This window comes from Balaenoptera ricei, chromosome 5 (assembly GCF_028023285.1).
Source record: "Balaenoptera ricei isolate mBalRic1 chromosome 5, mBalRic1.hap2, whole genome shotgun sequence".
NCBI classification, from domain to species: Eukaryota; Metazoa; Chordata; class Mammalia; order Artiodactyla; family Balaenopteridae; genus Balaenoptera; species Balaenoptera ricei.
This window is the reverse complement of record NC_082643.1, coordinates 65,581,136-65,597,984: the sequence shown is the minus strand read 5'-3', so window position 1 is coordinate 65,597,984 and position 16,849 is coordinate 65,581,136.

Genomic DNA, 16,849 nt, shown 5'->3' with positions numbered 1-16,849 from the left:
GCTCAGGAAACAGCATCCCTTTAGGGCAAATTGACACAGAGGAGAACAGTATAATGTTCTCTGTCTCTTAGAATAGCCTAAAAAGGTCTTTTCTTTCTTTTTTTTAGAGCTTTAGTAGTGAGTTAAGGATTTTAATATTTCTTTTAACCTTTTCTTATCCAGATATCTATGCTTAATTAATCCCTACCACTTTTCAAAAGAAAAACAACATCATTCAAAAAAATTTACACGGATAAAAATTGGATTTTAAAGATACTGACCAAACCCCATTGTTATGAGACCTTTTTCTAAAGATAGCACTTAACAGAAATTATAGCACTTTTACTTAGAGTATTTTTGGGTGGAAACATGAGGGAGATTAGAAGCTGTTAATTGTATTGCAATTAACAATGAAATTGGAGGCCTGTAAAGGATACTTCCTCTGCTTTTCTACCTCACAGCATTTCCCATTGTGCTCCCAGCAAGTGCTTAATAGACTTATCTTGAAAAAAAGGCATGACTATAAATGTAGATAATAGTGGCAAGACAGGAAATGTAACTCTGATTTCATAACATGTGGATCCCCTTTTATCCAACAAATTTTATTCTCTTTTAAATATCAAAACAAAAAACCTCCAATGGAAAGCAGAATGATGGAGTACTCACTTTAGAATGTGTGAACTTCAGAACAATCTAAATGGGCTCTTTGTCAAGCTGACTCCTCTTTGTATGGCTCTGTGCAGTAAACAGAACACTTTGGCATACATTATCTCATTTGATCCTCAAAATAATCTCTTCTGAGTTGAATCCCAAAAGCCTTCTCAGAGCCAGAAAATGTTTCAAAGTATTTCATTGCCACCCAGAGACTGATACTATTCCAGTGAACATGAAGATGAAATGTTCTTTGAGAAGGAGCTATTTGGTCATCATGACTTTTCTGCCAAGTATCAGTCTAGAGTGTTCTTTTTGCTAAGGCTAATATGTAGCTATATTAGCCTTAATATACCACACTGTGTTATGTTAACCAAGGTAGGATAAGTTATGCTGTGGTAACAAACAACCCCCATATCCCAGTGGCTTACCAGAAGAAAGGTTTGCTTCTTGCTTACAAAGATGACTGCAAATCCAGGTGACTCTCTGGGGTAACTCAGTGGTCCAGGATGATGAATGCTCACTATCCTGTGACTGTACCTTTGGGAACATGTACCTGCTTGGTCATTGCAGCAGGGAGGGACTGTGCTGGGAAGTTCATACAATTAAATGTTTTGTCCAGGAAGTGACACATATCATTCCTGCTTACTTGGGGATGGAAGTAGCATCTTCCTACGTGCCAGGAAGGAGAGGAAAATCAGATGTGGGTGACACTTAGGAATTCCTACTATGTAAGGTTTTTCTTTTATCAATCAATGAGGAAGTGTCAAGTGCGCAGCTTTAACTTGGAGAAGACTTAGCTAAATCTGTCAAGGTCTGTGGCTTTTTTCCACTAAATATGTTAAAATTGTTACTCTAAAATGGCAGAGACAACTCCTTTTTAGAATAACTATGTTGGGTCCCAAAGTTTCTCTGCTATCAGGCTATGGTGGTTTCAACATGATGCCGAAACCACCCAGTAAGTTCAGTGAATTCAGTGGGGAAAGAAAATTGGCCTGGCTGTTTTGCTAGTGTGTAGAATAAATAACTGGTTGATTGTCTGCAATATTCATTTTCTAGTGCATCAGTGAACAATGTGATAAATGCTTTTTGCCTGGTCTTTTCTTTGTGCAGTTTTGGAGAGCCTAGAAAACGTAGAAGCAAGAAAGACTGAGGGTCATATATTAGACCCTCATGGGTTATGACTTTGTGCTTGGTACCAAATCGTTGTCTCTTGCAAATGTGATTTTGGCCTCCTGCATGTTTGTTGATCTTACACCAGCTGATGAATTTGGTTTAACAAATCGTTGATCACTAAATGAGAATGTGTGGCCCTACCTAAAAGAAAACTCTGTTGTGATTGCCTTAGTCCAAAACACAGTGATGGGGTTTTAAATCTGGTGCTTATCATGAGATTTGTGTAAGAATCACCTGAATAACTTGTAAAATTTAAATTCCAAGCCTCCACCCTCAAAAATTTAGAATCGCTAAGAAATCATATTTTTAACAAGAGTCTCATCTGATTCTCATACCTGCTAACCTACAGGCCATGTTTTGAGAAACACTGAAGTAAGTAAAAGAACCTAGATTAGCTAGGAAATTGTCAGAGTCTTTTTGTGAATTCTAAGCAGCCCTCAAAAATATCTGTATTGTCATGTAATTTGTCCAATATCCTATACAAAGGGCTTGGAAAACAGTCTGCATAGTAAAAGCACAATAGGCTTTCCAAGATTTGACTGCTGGAGACTGCTGTAAATTTTCTAAATAATCTGTACAACAGTTTTAGGCATTTCTTCTAGTTAATATTGAGGGCTTTCCACCCACTCCATTTACTGGTGCCCTTTAGGATTGTAGAAAAGAACAGTTGGCCCTCAATGAGGACAATGAAAAGCAAGTTGAATGAATCCCAAAAATGGCATATTGTACTTGAAAAACATGCATTATGCTCTTTTCCAAGTAAACTGCACAGAAAAATGTAAATGAAGCATAAAGCTCTTATGAATTAGGCCCTAAGCGTTTTTCTTTTTAGCATATCAACTGCCACTAAGGATGTGATAGGAATGCATTTTCTACTATTTTTCAAACTGTAATTACGTTTCCCTAGTAAAACTCAAATACTTGATATGGTCCTGTTGCAACTGTACCAGACAGGTAATAATTGGAAAATTTAACGCAGAGCTTTATCTCTTAAATGCTAAAAGGTAGGGCTACTCAGAGCATACAGAAGAGTTGGCATTAAATATAAAAAGTGTGAACCTGGTGTTTCTCTATGATGTTAATTTTGCATCTGGAAATGTGTTCCAAAGCTGTAGCACCCTTTTAAATATATAAGAATACAAGACAATTCCTTTCCCAACCTTCACCTAAAAGAACCTACAATCTTCATCTACTATTCAATAGTTCCATTTTTTCACATTTACTGCATTTCAGGTCGGAATGTGATGCATGTAAGTCTCAGAGCAGTAATTTAACTTATTTAAGAAGCAGTGGAATAAAATGAAGCAAAAAAGAGGAAAATTCTCTGAAGAGCACTGTTCAATTGTGTATCTAAAGACCATCAGAAATGGGCACACAATAAAGCTCATATAGAGAATTTAAAAGCTTTGAGCAATGCTCTTCCCATCTATCACCACAGTAGGCTTTGTTAGCCAACATTTTTTTATTACTGTCTTTTTTAAAATTCAGCAATTCTAAGACTTACACTACATTAAAGATGCGTGAACTTACACAGGTAATGAAAGTCTCCCTAAGCCCTCTATATGAATTGATAATACTTTTTTGCAGACAATGCAAATTAAATAGTTTCCACATGGACACATCATATGCAATTTCTATGGGAAAACCATAGACTCACAAATTTAGGACAAAGCCCATCATTGTATGAAATATGATTTTACATTTTAAGATGCTTAGAAAAGCAAAATCTCTGAAATAATTTCTGATAAGATTTCTCATGAAATCTTCATCCTGACTTTGCATTTTCAGTTGGGAAAACTCTGATTTTTTTCTAGTGCACGTGAAACCAAATTCTACAGCCCTTTGACAATTGCTCATCTGTACTTGAATTTTTTATGGGTTTCACCCAGAACTGACGCAACTTGTTTTTGTGTCTGTCAAAAGAGGTATTAATTTATTTCCATGCTACTTTTCATATCTCATGACTATGCACATTTGATTTCAAGGAACTTGCTGCAGTACAACTTTGTCACCCTGAATTAAACTTATGATTTCTGAAAGTGTTTATCAACTTTGGATGCATAAAAACCAAACTAAGTATAACTAAAAACAGTATAACTTTAATCCTCAAACTAGAAGTTGCATTCAGTATTCTCCAGTAGGTCAGACTGGAAATCACCTCATTCAGTGGAAATATATAGTTTTAACAGCTGGGGAAGCAACAGAGTGTAAGGATCAATAGCTCAGACTTTGGAATTAGACAAGTTTCAAATCTATGTTCTAACATTTACCAGTAGTCCTGACCTTAAGCTTGTGCTCTTTGAGCTCAGTTTTGCTCATGTGTAAAATGAGTAAGATAGTATTTATAATATTTAGCATGAACTAACTGCTGTGTCAGACTCCCAAATTTATAATGGTTCAAATACAATAGAAATTTGATTTTTATTTACTAATGGTACTTGGTAGTGACCAAGGAGCCTCTCCTTCAGTTAGTCATTCAGAGACCCAGGCTGACAGAAGTTCTACCATCTCCAGTATGCAGGTTCCAAGGTTACTTTAGAGCAAATGTTTCTCAAATGTTTTTCCATTTTCTCCCCCTTAAGGAGAAAAATTAAATTAATTAAACCCAATTAATTAAAATTAAGTAACTTAATCAAATTTAAATTCTCTCTAATGAGAGAAATTAAAATTAAGAAATAAGATTTTATCAAGCAGGTTGAGCTTTGAAGAGCCACCAGCTATTGTAATATCTAAGACTTTTTTTGCTCCCTCAAGCAAATATTTCCACTTTTGGGGAGCAATATTGCTCTCATTGAGAATGCATGTGTTAGAAGTACCTCCATTCTAGCGTGCTAGAAGGGGAAAGGAGAATGTAGGAGCAAACCTGGGAGATCTTAATGGATCAGGCCTGGAAGTGTCACACATCATTTCCATTTATAGTCCACTGGCTAGAACTCAGTCATATATGGTCACTCCTAACCACAGGGACACTGGGAAATGTAATCTAGCTATATGTCCAGGAAAAAGAGAAGCAGATCTTTGGTGAATAAGCTAGTGTTCTCTTCTATTATTTTATTTGCTTTGTATGAATTGTTGTGAAGATTTAATTAATGCTTAATAGAGTTAAAGTGCTTAATGTCATGTCTAGTACATCGTAAGCACTTAAGGTTTTCTGAATCCCATTAGGAAAAGAGAAAAAATTAAGAAATAAATCATCTTTCCATCATTTAATCTGTTGGAGAATAAAAGAGATCTTAGAGTTGGAAGGTACCTTAGAAACCATGTAGACCAACCTCCTATGAATGGATTTTTGCTTGAATGCTTAAAGAAAAAAGAGGGAGTACATTTCCTTATTGTATCTTGAGTTACCTGAAAATTTTTATTCCAGACGAAAATTTATATCCTCCAACTGTCCCATCCTATGCATTAGTATTTGCTTTGCCCTCTGAAGTTTTTACTCATTAATTCATTCAACAGATGGATCATTGAGAGCAGCTGATAGTGTGCTGGGCTCTGGATATTCAAAATCAAATGTATGCTCCTTGCCTTGAAAGACTTGAAACATTCTACCCTTCAAAAAGTAGGGACTTCGGGCTTCCCTGGTGGCGCAGTGGTTGAGAATCTGCCTGCCAATGCAGGGGACGCGGGTTCGAGCCCTGGTCTGGGAAGATCCCACATGCCGCGGAGCAACTCGGCCCGTGAGCCACAATTACTGAGCCTGTGCTCGGCAACGAGAGGCCGCGATAGTGAAAGGCCCACGCACCGCGATGAAGAGTGGCCCCGCACCGCGATGAAGAGTGGCCCCCGCTTGCCACAACTAGAGAAAGCCCTCGCACAGAAACGAAGACCCAACACAGCCATACATACATACATACATACATACATAAAAAGAATGTAAGCAGACAAGAATATCATTAAAAAAAAAAAAATAGGGACTTCTTAGCCCTTATTTTTTCCCCAGACCCTAGCATAGGGCAGGCACAGTCAGTAGTTTCAGAATAAGTGGTTATGGTGGTGGAGACAGAAGGGAAACAGGTGGTGCCAGTATAGTGAACTGAGTGGTATTAGGAGGCAGTGACTGGTCTCTGATAGAGTGGTCAGGAAGGGCGCCTAACGCAGCTGGGGAATGCAGTGAGGAGGAGGTGACATCTGAGCTGCGTACTGAAGGATGTGAGAATTTAACATGTTAAAGAATGGGGGAAGATCCACCAGAGGGCAGACAGCAGAAGCAAGAAGAACTACAATCCTGCAGCCTGTGGAACAAAAACCACATTCACAGAAAGACAGACAAAATGAAAAGGCAGAGGGCTATGTACCAGATGAAGGAACAAGATAAAACCCCAGAAAAACAACTAAATGAAGTGGAGATCAGCAACCCTCCAGAAAAAGAATTCAGAAAAATGATAGTGAAGATGATCCAGGACCTCGGAAAAAGAATGGAGGCAAAGATCTAGAAGATGTAAGAAATGTTTAACAAAGATCTAGAAGAATTAAAGAACAAACACACAGAGATGAACAGTACAATAATTGAAATGAAAAATACACTAGAAGGAATCCATAGCAGAATAACTGAGGCAGAAGAACGGATAAGTGATCTGGAAGACAGAATGGTGGAATTCACTGCTGTGGAACAGAATAAAGAAAAAAGAATGAAAAGAAATGAAGACAGCCTAAGAGACCTCTGGGACAACATTAAATGCAACAACATTTGCATTATAAGGGTCCCAGAAGGAGAAGAGAGAGAGAAAGGACCTGAGAAAATATTTGAAGAGATTATAGTCGAAAACTTCCCTAACATGGGAAAGGAAATAGCCACCCAAGTCCAGGAAGCACAGAGAGTCCCATACAGGATAAACCCAAGGAGAACCACACCAAGACACATAATAATGAAATTGGCAAAAATTAAAGACAAAGAAGAATTGAAAGCAGCAAGGGAAAAACGACAAATAACATACAAAGGAACTCCTATAAGGTTAACAGCTGATTTCTCAGCAGAAACTCTACAAGCCAGAAGGGAGTGGCATGATATACTTAAAGTGATGAAAGGGAAGAACCTACAACCAAGATTACTCTACCCGGCAAGGATCTCATTCAGGTTCGATGGAGAAATCAAAAGCTTTACAGACAAGCAAAAGCTAAGAGAATTCAGCACCACCAAACCAGCTCTACAACAAATGCTAAAGGAACTTCTCTAAGTGGGAAACACAAGAGAAGAAAAGGACCTACAAAAACAAACCCAAAACAATTAAGAAAATGGTAATAGGAACATACATATCAATAATTACCTTAAACGTGAATGGATTAAATGCTCCAGCCAAAAGACAAGACTGGCTGAATGGATACAAAAACAAGAATCATATATATGCTGCCTACAAGAGACCCACTTCATACCTAGGGACACAGACAGACTGAAAGTGAGGGAATGGAAAAAGATATTCCATGCAAATGGAAATCAAAAGAAAGGTGGAGTAGTAATACTCATATCAGATAAAATACACTTTAAAATAAAGAATGTTACAAGACACAAGGAAGGACACTACATAATGATCAAGGGATCAATCCAAGAAGAAGATATAACAATTATAAATATATACGCACCCAACATAGGAGCACCTCAATACATAAGGCAACTGCTAACAGCTATAAAAGAAGAAATCGACAGTAACACAGTAATAGTGGTGGACTTTAACACCTCACTTACACCAATGGACAGATTATCCAAACAGAAAATTATTAAGGAAAAACAAGCTTTAAATGACACAATAGACCAGATAGATTTAATTTATATTTATAGGACATTCCATCCAAAAACAGCAGATTAAACTTTCTTCTGAAGTGCGCACAGAACATTCTCCAGGATAGATCACATCTTGGGTCACAGATCAAGCCTCAGTAAATTTAAGAAAATTGAAATCATATCAGGCATCTTTTCTGACCACAATGCTATGAGATTAAAAATGAATTACAGGGAAAAAAACGTAAAAAACACAACACATGGAGGCTAAACAATACGTTACTAAATAACCAAGAGATCACTGAAGAAATCAAAGAGGAAATAAAAAAATACCTAGAGACAACTGACAATGAAAACATGACAATCCAAAACCTATGGGATGCAGCAAAAGCAGTTCTAAGAGGGAAGTTTATAGCTCTACAAGCTTACCTCAAGAAACAAGAAAAATCTCAAATAAACAATCTAACCTTTCACCTAAAGGAACTAGAGGAAGAAGAACAAACAAAACCCAAAGTTAGCAGAAGGAAAGAAATCATAAAGATCAGAGCAGAAATAAATGAAATAGAAACAAAGAAAACAATAGCAAAGAACAGTAAAACTAAAAGCTGGTTCTTTGAGAAGATAAACAAAATTGATAAACCATTAGCCAGACTCATCAAGAAAAAGAGGGAGAGGACTCAAATCAATAAAATTAGAAATGAAAAAGGAAAAGTTACAACAGACACCACAGAAATACAAAGCATCCTAAGAGACCACTACAAGCAACTGTATGCCAATAAAATGGACAACCTGGAAGAAATGGACAAATTCTTGGAGAGGTATAACCTTCCAAGACTGAACCAGGAAGAAATAGAAAACATGAACAGACCAATCACAAGTAATGAAATTGAAACTGTGATTTAAAAACTTCCAACAAAAGTCCAGGATCAGATGGCTTCACGGGCAAATTCTATCGAACATTGAGAGAATTAACACCTATCCTTCTGAAACTATTCCAAAAAATTGCAGAGGAAGGAACACTCCCAAACTCATTTTATGAGGCCACCATCACCCTGATACCAAAACCAGACAAAGATACCACAAAGAAAGAAAATTACAGACCAATATCACTGATGAATATAGATGCAAAAATCCTCAACAGAATACTAGCAAACAGAATCCAACAACACATTAAAAGGATCATACACCATGATCAAGTGGGATTTATCCCAGGGATGCAAGGATTCTTCAATATACGCAAATCAATCAATGTGATACACCATATTAACAAACTGAAGAATAAAAATCATATGATCATCACAGTAGATGCAGAAAAAGCTTTTGACAAAATTCAACACCCATTTATGATAAAAACTCTCCAGAAAGCGGGCAAAGAGGGAACCTAGCTCAACATAATGAAGGCCATATACGACAAACCCACAGCAAACATCATTCTCAATGGTGAAAAACTGAAACCATTTCCTCTAAGATCAGGAACAAGACAAGGATGTCCACTCTCACGACTGTTATTCAACATAGTTTTGGAAGTCCTAGCCACGGCAATCAGAGAAGAAAAAGAAATAAAAGGAATCCAAATTGTAAAGAAGAAATAAAACTGTCACTGTTTGCAGATGACATGATACTATACATAGAGAATCCTAAAGATGCCACCAGAAAACTACTAGAGCTAATCAATGAATTTGGTAAAGTTGCCGGATACAAAATTAATGCACAGAAATCTCTTGCATTCCTATACACTAATGATGAAAAATCTGAAAGAGAAATTAAGGAAACACTCCCATTTACCACTGCAATAAAAAGAATAAAATACCTAGGAATAAACCTACCTAGGGAGACAAAAGACCTGTATGCAGAAAAGTATAAGACACTGATGAAGAAATTAAAGATGATACCAACAGGTAGCAAGATATACTATGTTCTTGGATTGGAAGAATCAATATTGTGAAAATGACTATACTACCCAAAGCAATCTACAGATTTAATGCAATCTCTATCAAATTACTGGTGGCATTTTTTACAGAACTAGAACAAAAAATCTTAAAATTTGTATGGAGACACAAAAGACCCTGAATAGCCAAAGCAGTCTTGAGGGAAAAAAACAGAGCTGGAGGAATCAGACTCCCTGACTTTAGACTATACTACAAAGCTACAGTAATCAAGACAATATGGTACTGGCACAAAAACAGAAATATAGATCAATGGTACAGGATAGAAAGCCCAGAGATAAACCCACGCACGTATGGTCAACTAATCTATGACAAAGGAGACAAGGATATACAATGGAGAAAAGACAGTCTCTTCAATAAGTGGTGCTGGGAAAGCTGGACATCTACATGTAAAAGAATGAAATTAGAACACTCCCTAACACCATACACAAAAATAAACTCAAAATGGATTCGAGATCTAAATGTAAGACCAGACAGTATAAAACTCTTAGAGGAAAACATCGGAAGAACACTCTTTGACATAAATCACAGCAAGATCTTTCTTGATCCACCTCCTAGAGTAATGGAAATAAAAACAAAAATAAACAATTGGGACCTAATGAAACTTAAAAGCTTTTGCACAGCAAAGGAAACCATAAACAAGACGAAAAGACAACCCTCAGAATGGGAGAAAATATTTGCAATCAATCATAGGACAAAGGATTGATCTCCAAAATATATAAACAGCTCATGCAGCTCAATATTAAAAAAACAAACAACCCAATCCAAAAATGGGCAGAAGACCTAAATAGACATTTCTCCAAAGAAGACATACAGATGGCCAAGAAGCACATGAAAAGCTTCTCAACATCACTAATTATTAGAGAAATGCAAATCAAAACTACAACGAGGTATCACCTCACACCAGTCAGAATGGGCATCATCAGAAAATCTACAAGCAACAAATGCTGGAGAGGGTGTGGAGAAAAGGGAACCCTCTTGCACTGCTGGTGGGAATGTAAATTGATACAGCCACTATGGAGAACAGTATGGAGGTCCCTTAAAGAACTAAAAATAGAATTACCATATGACCCAGCAATCCCACTACTGGGCATATACCCAGAGAAAACCATAATTCAGAAAGATACATGCACCCCAATGTTCATTGCAGCACTATTTATAATAGCCAGGTCATGGAAGCAAACTAAATGCGCATCGACAGATGAATGGATAAAGAAGATGTGACACATATATACAATGGAATATTACCCAGCCATAAAAAGGAATGAAATTGGGTCATTTGTAGTGATGTGGATGGATCTAGAGACTGTCATACAGAGTGAAGTAAGTCAGAAAGAGAAAAATATCATATATTAACACACATATGTGGAACCTAGAAAAATGGTACAGGTGAACCGGTTTGCAGGGCAGAAATTGAGACACAAATGTAGAGAACAAACGTATGGACACCAAGGGGGGAAAGTGGCGGGGGGTGGTGGTGGTGGTGGGGTGAATTGGGAGATTGGGATTGACATGTATACACTGATGTGTATAAAATGGACAACTAATAAGAACCTCCTGTATAAAAAAATTAAAAAAAGAATGGGGGAAGGGGATTTCTAGAAGACAAAATGGCATGTTTGAGGCCTAGAGGTGAGAGGACTTGTCAAAGTATGGTGTAACAGGTTGAATAGTGTCCACCAAAAATTCATGTCCACCAGGAACCTAAGAACATTAACTTTCTTGAAAATAGGTTCTTTGCAGATGTAATTGGGTTAAGTTAAAATGAAGCCTGAATTCACTGACTGATGTCCTAATAAGAAGGCCATTTGAAGATACCCAGATAAACATGGAGGGAAGACAGCCATATGAAGACAGAGCCAGAGCTTGGAGTTATGGTGCCATAAGCTAAGGAACTCCAAGGGTTGCTGGGAGCCAAGAAATTAGAAGAGGCAAGGAGGGATCCTTTTCTAGAGCCTTCAGAGAGAGCATGGCCCTGTTGACACCTTGATTTTGGACTTCTGGCCTCCAGAGCTGTGAGAGAAGAAATTTCTGTTGGCTTAAGCAGCCCAGTTTGTGATAATTTGTTATGGCAGCCCTAGGAAACTAATACAGGTGGTCTTACCAAAGTACAGTCAATGGTGAGTTGGGAAGAAGGGATTAGCAATCAGTAATGCTATCCTATGCAGCCTATGAAGGCATCATTGATATAAATACAGTAGGAACTTTTGAAAACTGATTTACCAGATGAATCAGAACTCTCTATGCCCTTTGTACAGGATGCTTGGTTGGATAGTTTTGGTTAGTAGGTTACTCTATAGTTTTCCCAAGTCCTTTTGATCTCAAGAGTTGAGGAGTATGCTTACCAAATCCATTTGTGTCCACTGTACTTTTAATTATGCAATATTATTATAATATATATGTTATGATAAAGTATGAGAGTTGTGTCTTTGAAAAATAATTATATGTTTTGTAAAGAATGGAGTATGATTCAAGGGAATTCCCTGGCTGTCCAGTGTTTAGGGCTCGGTGCTTTCACTGCTCAGACCCGGGTTTGATCCCTGGTCAGGGAACTAGGATCCCACAAGCCGTGTGGTGTGACCAAAAAAAAGTATTGTAATAATCAGGAAGGCTATGTAGTTAGATTGCTTTTCAAGAGTCTTAATGTTCTGCGTGTTAAAGACACCAAAACTGCCAATTGTAAAGGAAGCATTTTGGGAATGGTTTATACAAAAAGAACTATGAGGAAATTCAGGCAGTGACTGCTTGGTTATATATCAGAGTTTGACACATTAACGTATACTTGCATGTTTGAAGTTTAAGTAAAATACTTAAGTAATTTTTTGTATGGTTTTCTGTTGGAACCAACTTTTATACTTAATTTTCCTGATTGCATTGAATGAGAAAGTATCTGTTGTACATTGGTAAAGTGACTGGGTAGGAATGTTAGCAGGTACTGGTTTCAGGGTTAATGAAAGCTTTCTTTCAATCACAATGAGTAGGGAGCAAATTTCCTTCTCACCTGGCAAGTGGTTGTTTTAGGAAATGGGATTGGGGTTCCTGGTGATGCCCTGCATTCTCAAGTGAGAATGATGTTCACTGTGTAAACAATATCATAAGTGGTGTCTTATTTCTTAGCCCTGGGAATCTGTTTAACTAAAGGTCACAGTGCAATTACTGATAGAGCCAGAAATGGAAACAGGTTCTTCTTTTACTCTATATCATATCCTTTATAATGTGCCTCACAAACACAAGGAGAATATTATGCCAGACACTTTTTAGTGAAAACAGTATTTTATTTTTTTCTTTTCTGCTTTCTCTCTCCTTTTACTTCTTGACAATGTATGTTTCAGCTTCTGATCCCTACTTGACATATGATCTTTCAGAACACCAGACATTTGCAAGTTGGAATAGTCTTGTATGTATACTTTTTAGCATATTTAAGTTTCAAGTTATATTTTGTTTGGATAAACATTAGTATTTAAGTTCCCTGAACATAAATTGATTGATTATTGGGCATGTGGCCTAGAAATAGGGAACAGGTCAAATGGTAGGGGAATTTAACCTGGGTTTGAACTTTTGTCATGAATTCATCAATGAATAATTACAAAGTTATTAATCAGTGAGCAAATATTGTTTAAATGTCTAGCATTTGCCAGGTGCTGTGCTAAGTGCTGGCATATGATAAGTATGAAGAAGAAAGACTCCATCACGTTCTGGAGATTCTATATTGGCATGATCTCTGTCTTCTGAGATCAAAACTAAGATTGCCAGGGACAGTAGCTGTAAGCCTTAAAACCCTGCTGGAATATTTAAATTTTACAGGAAGTAGCAGTCTCCATGTAAATGCTATCAGGAGGAGAGGGAGTACTAAAATTTAGGCCCCAAGATTTAAGAAGGCACTCTCCATGTTTAAAATGACCAGTTAACTATTCAGGAGCATACAAAGTGCTTGGCATAATACTCCCTTTGAGTTATTGTGGTGTGTTGTAAAGAACATAATTTAAAGAAAAAGAAGACAGTTTCCAGTCTTAGCTCTGCCAGTAACAAGCTCTGTGATCTTGGGCAATTCAGTTTGATTCTTGGGTCCCCATATCTTCCTTGGTACTGATTGAATGAGGTGATGTCTACCGTCTCCTGTTATAAAATTTGCATTTATTGTAGAATATCAAGGCTGTTTGAAGGACCCAGAGCATCCTTTATAGAAGTTTTGAACTACTTCATTACCCTCACCACACGGCATGATATTTGAAAGTACAGTTTTTGTCACAGCGACATTATATGATCCAGTCTGCCTTCTTTCACCCCATTAGTGCTCCTGTTGGAGGGAGGAAGCAAGGAGAAGCCAATATCTGCTTGCTGACTTGAGGAATAGTTGAAGGCATCAGAAATGTTTAGCCTGGACTAGCATAGCCTTGGGAGAAATAAAAGCCAGTGTGAAGTATTTGAATGGGTGTCATCAAATGTAGGTACTCACTCATAAAGAAGGAAACATGATTTTTGTCCCCCAGAAAGTCACTTGGTAGAGGAGACAGATGCATGAAAAACATGTGATGAGTCCTAATGCAGAGGCAGGAAGGGCTGGATATTAAAGGACCCTGGTAGAGAAAAAATGGAAGTACAAAGGGAAGAGTATGTTTTAGTGTTTCCCCAGAGAGCAGAATAATATGTGGGTAAAAGTTACAGAGGGCCAATTTGGCTCAATATAAGGAAGGGCTTTCTAATAATTAAAGCACTCTACCAGCAGATGGTGCACCCAGAAAGGACAGGAAGACTCTGCTTTGTACTAATCAAAAAGATTCTGGACACATCTATTGGATGCCTGCACCAGGTTGGGGGTTGGGGGTCTCTAACTTGCCTTTAGCGCCTCAGACTTTGTGAGACCCCTCTCAACTGACCAAACAGCTTTCTTTCATTGGAGTCATCTTGTAGGAAACCACAGGGCAGATTTTGTGTTATCAAATGAAAACAACAATAGTAGAAAAATGAGATTGTTTTGATGAAAAGGAGAGCCATTATTTCCATCACCATTGCTATCCCCATTAAATAACTCTTAATATCTGTGGATAGAATGTATGACCCCAAACCAGGATAATGGATATACAGAGAAATCCAAGAAAGCCTCATTCCTTAGCAAGTAGTGGACTCCATGACTTCTGAAATGAGGGATGCTGGAATGCAGCTTGTGTAGAAGGTCACTGTGATAAGTTTTACTCCAAAGTGCTAAGCTAAGATTTCCTTTGAGCTTGTTACCTTTAAGCTGCATGACTCTCCTGCAAATTCACAAAACAAAAATGTGATCACCGTGGATTATGCTGCCATTGCTGGTAACATGCTGGCAATGGTTGTAACAAGACTTGCCAAGCACACATTGACCCTCTGAGTCACATTGGTTCCTATGGAGATTAACACCATCAACGGTGAGAACAACAGCCCAGAAGTGTGATTGGTGTTAGACAGGGAGGAGAAAAATGACAATATGATCCTCTAGAAATGCAGCAATTGGAATGAAAAAGGAGCATGGGGTGGTGCAGCTCAGGAGAGAAAATGACCTGTAATGGCATCACAACCTACTTCTCCAGCTCTTTCTGCAAATGACTGGGGGAAAAGTATGGTTCCTGGCAGATAGGCTACAATCTACTTTTATTTATTTGGCCATTTCCAGCAAGTTCTCTTCTCATTCCAGATAGCTTATCTCTTCAAGGGAGTCTGTCCAACGTGACCTCACCACAGACCAAATAGTCCTGATGCTGGAACCGCAAGTCTGATTTAACATCTCGGGGTTCAGCGGCGGGAAGGACACAGATTACCTAGATATTTCTTGAAAGGTTTTCATTTTCTCTCTGGATAAAAAGATTTTGACTTCTTTTTTCCTTTTTTTTTTTTTTAAAGGAAATCACCACATCAATTTTAAATTTATTTATTTATTTATTTATGGCTGTGTTGGGTCTTCGTTTCTGTGCGAGGGCTTTCTCTAGTTGCGGCAAGCGGGGGCCACTCTTCATCGCGGTGCGCGGGCCTCTCACTATCGCGGCCTCTCTTGTTGCGGAGCACAGGCTCCAGACGCGCAGGCTCAGTAATTGTGGCTCACGGGCCCAGTTGCTCCGCGGCAAGTGGGATCTTCCCAGACCAGGGCTCGAACCCGTGTCCCCTGCATTGGCAGGCAGATTCTCAACCACTGCGCCACCAGGGAAGCCCGAAGATTTTGACTTCTATTCAAAGAAAACCATGACTTGAATTTCACAATTTAAGGTGTTTCATGTATCTTAATAGAACAGTTGGCTTACTGAGAGTTAGAGTCTGTTTTTTTCCTTGGAAGTTGTGTGGAGGGCATGTGCTGTGCAACCAGTTCCATATGGGCACTACCATGAGCAGCTTTGTGTACAGGCTTATCCTACTGGTGCCTGAGTCTCCAGCCTCTCTCCCGTAAAGAGAGGGGAAAAGTCTGGAGACATACACATTTTCCAAATTCAAGATACGTGACTCATGTCCAGCTCGGATGAATCAGGGTATATAAGGTGAGCTGTACTTTTTCTTGTCTTTCTCATATCAGCAGTTGTGGAAAATGCCTATTAGTTGCTGAATGATCAAACAGATGTAAGAATAGCTGGTTTCAAGCAAAATCAGATTAAATTGCATCAAAAGTAACCAAGCTGAAATGACAACGTCCCCCTGGAAAAGAAAGAAGATAATGGTTTTTCAAAGGAATAACAAAGCGTTTTTGGAGAAAATTAGTGTTAATAGGATGGTTAGAGATGAAAAAAACATGCCACTATTCTCCCAATGTTGGTTATTGATGACTGTTCTATCTAGTGGGGGATGTGACTTGGTATAGAGGGAAGTACACTGGGCTGTGCATGATTAAGAATCAGCTGTACCACTGACTATTAGTGGAGTCTTAGGCAAGGCTCCCAAGTTCACTGGGCCTCAGTTTACTAATCTATAAGAATCTATATCCACATAACCTCAAGTCACTGAACACAGTGCTTGACAAACAGTAAACACTCAGTAAGTGCTAGTGATGATGATGATGATTTTGACAATGGCAACAATGATGATGTTGATGATGAGGATGAGGATGATGTTGATGTAATGATCATGATTATCAAGGGATCTTTCCCCTTGGCTCCAAATTCTGATTCTGGAAAGGGAACTTTATTTTTTTATTTTTTAAACATCTTTATTGGAGTATAATTGCTTTACAATGGTGTATTAGTTTCTGCTGTATAACAAAGTGAATCAGCTATATGTATATATACATCTGTCCCCATATACCCTCCCTCTTGCATCTCCCTCCCACCCACCCCTCTAGGTGGTCACAAAGCATCGAGCTGATCTCCCTGTGCTATGCAGCTGCTTCCCACTAGCTATCTAGTTTACATTTGGTAGTGTATATATGTCCATC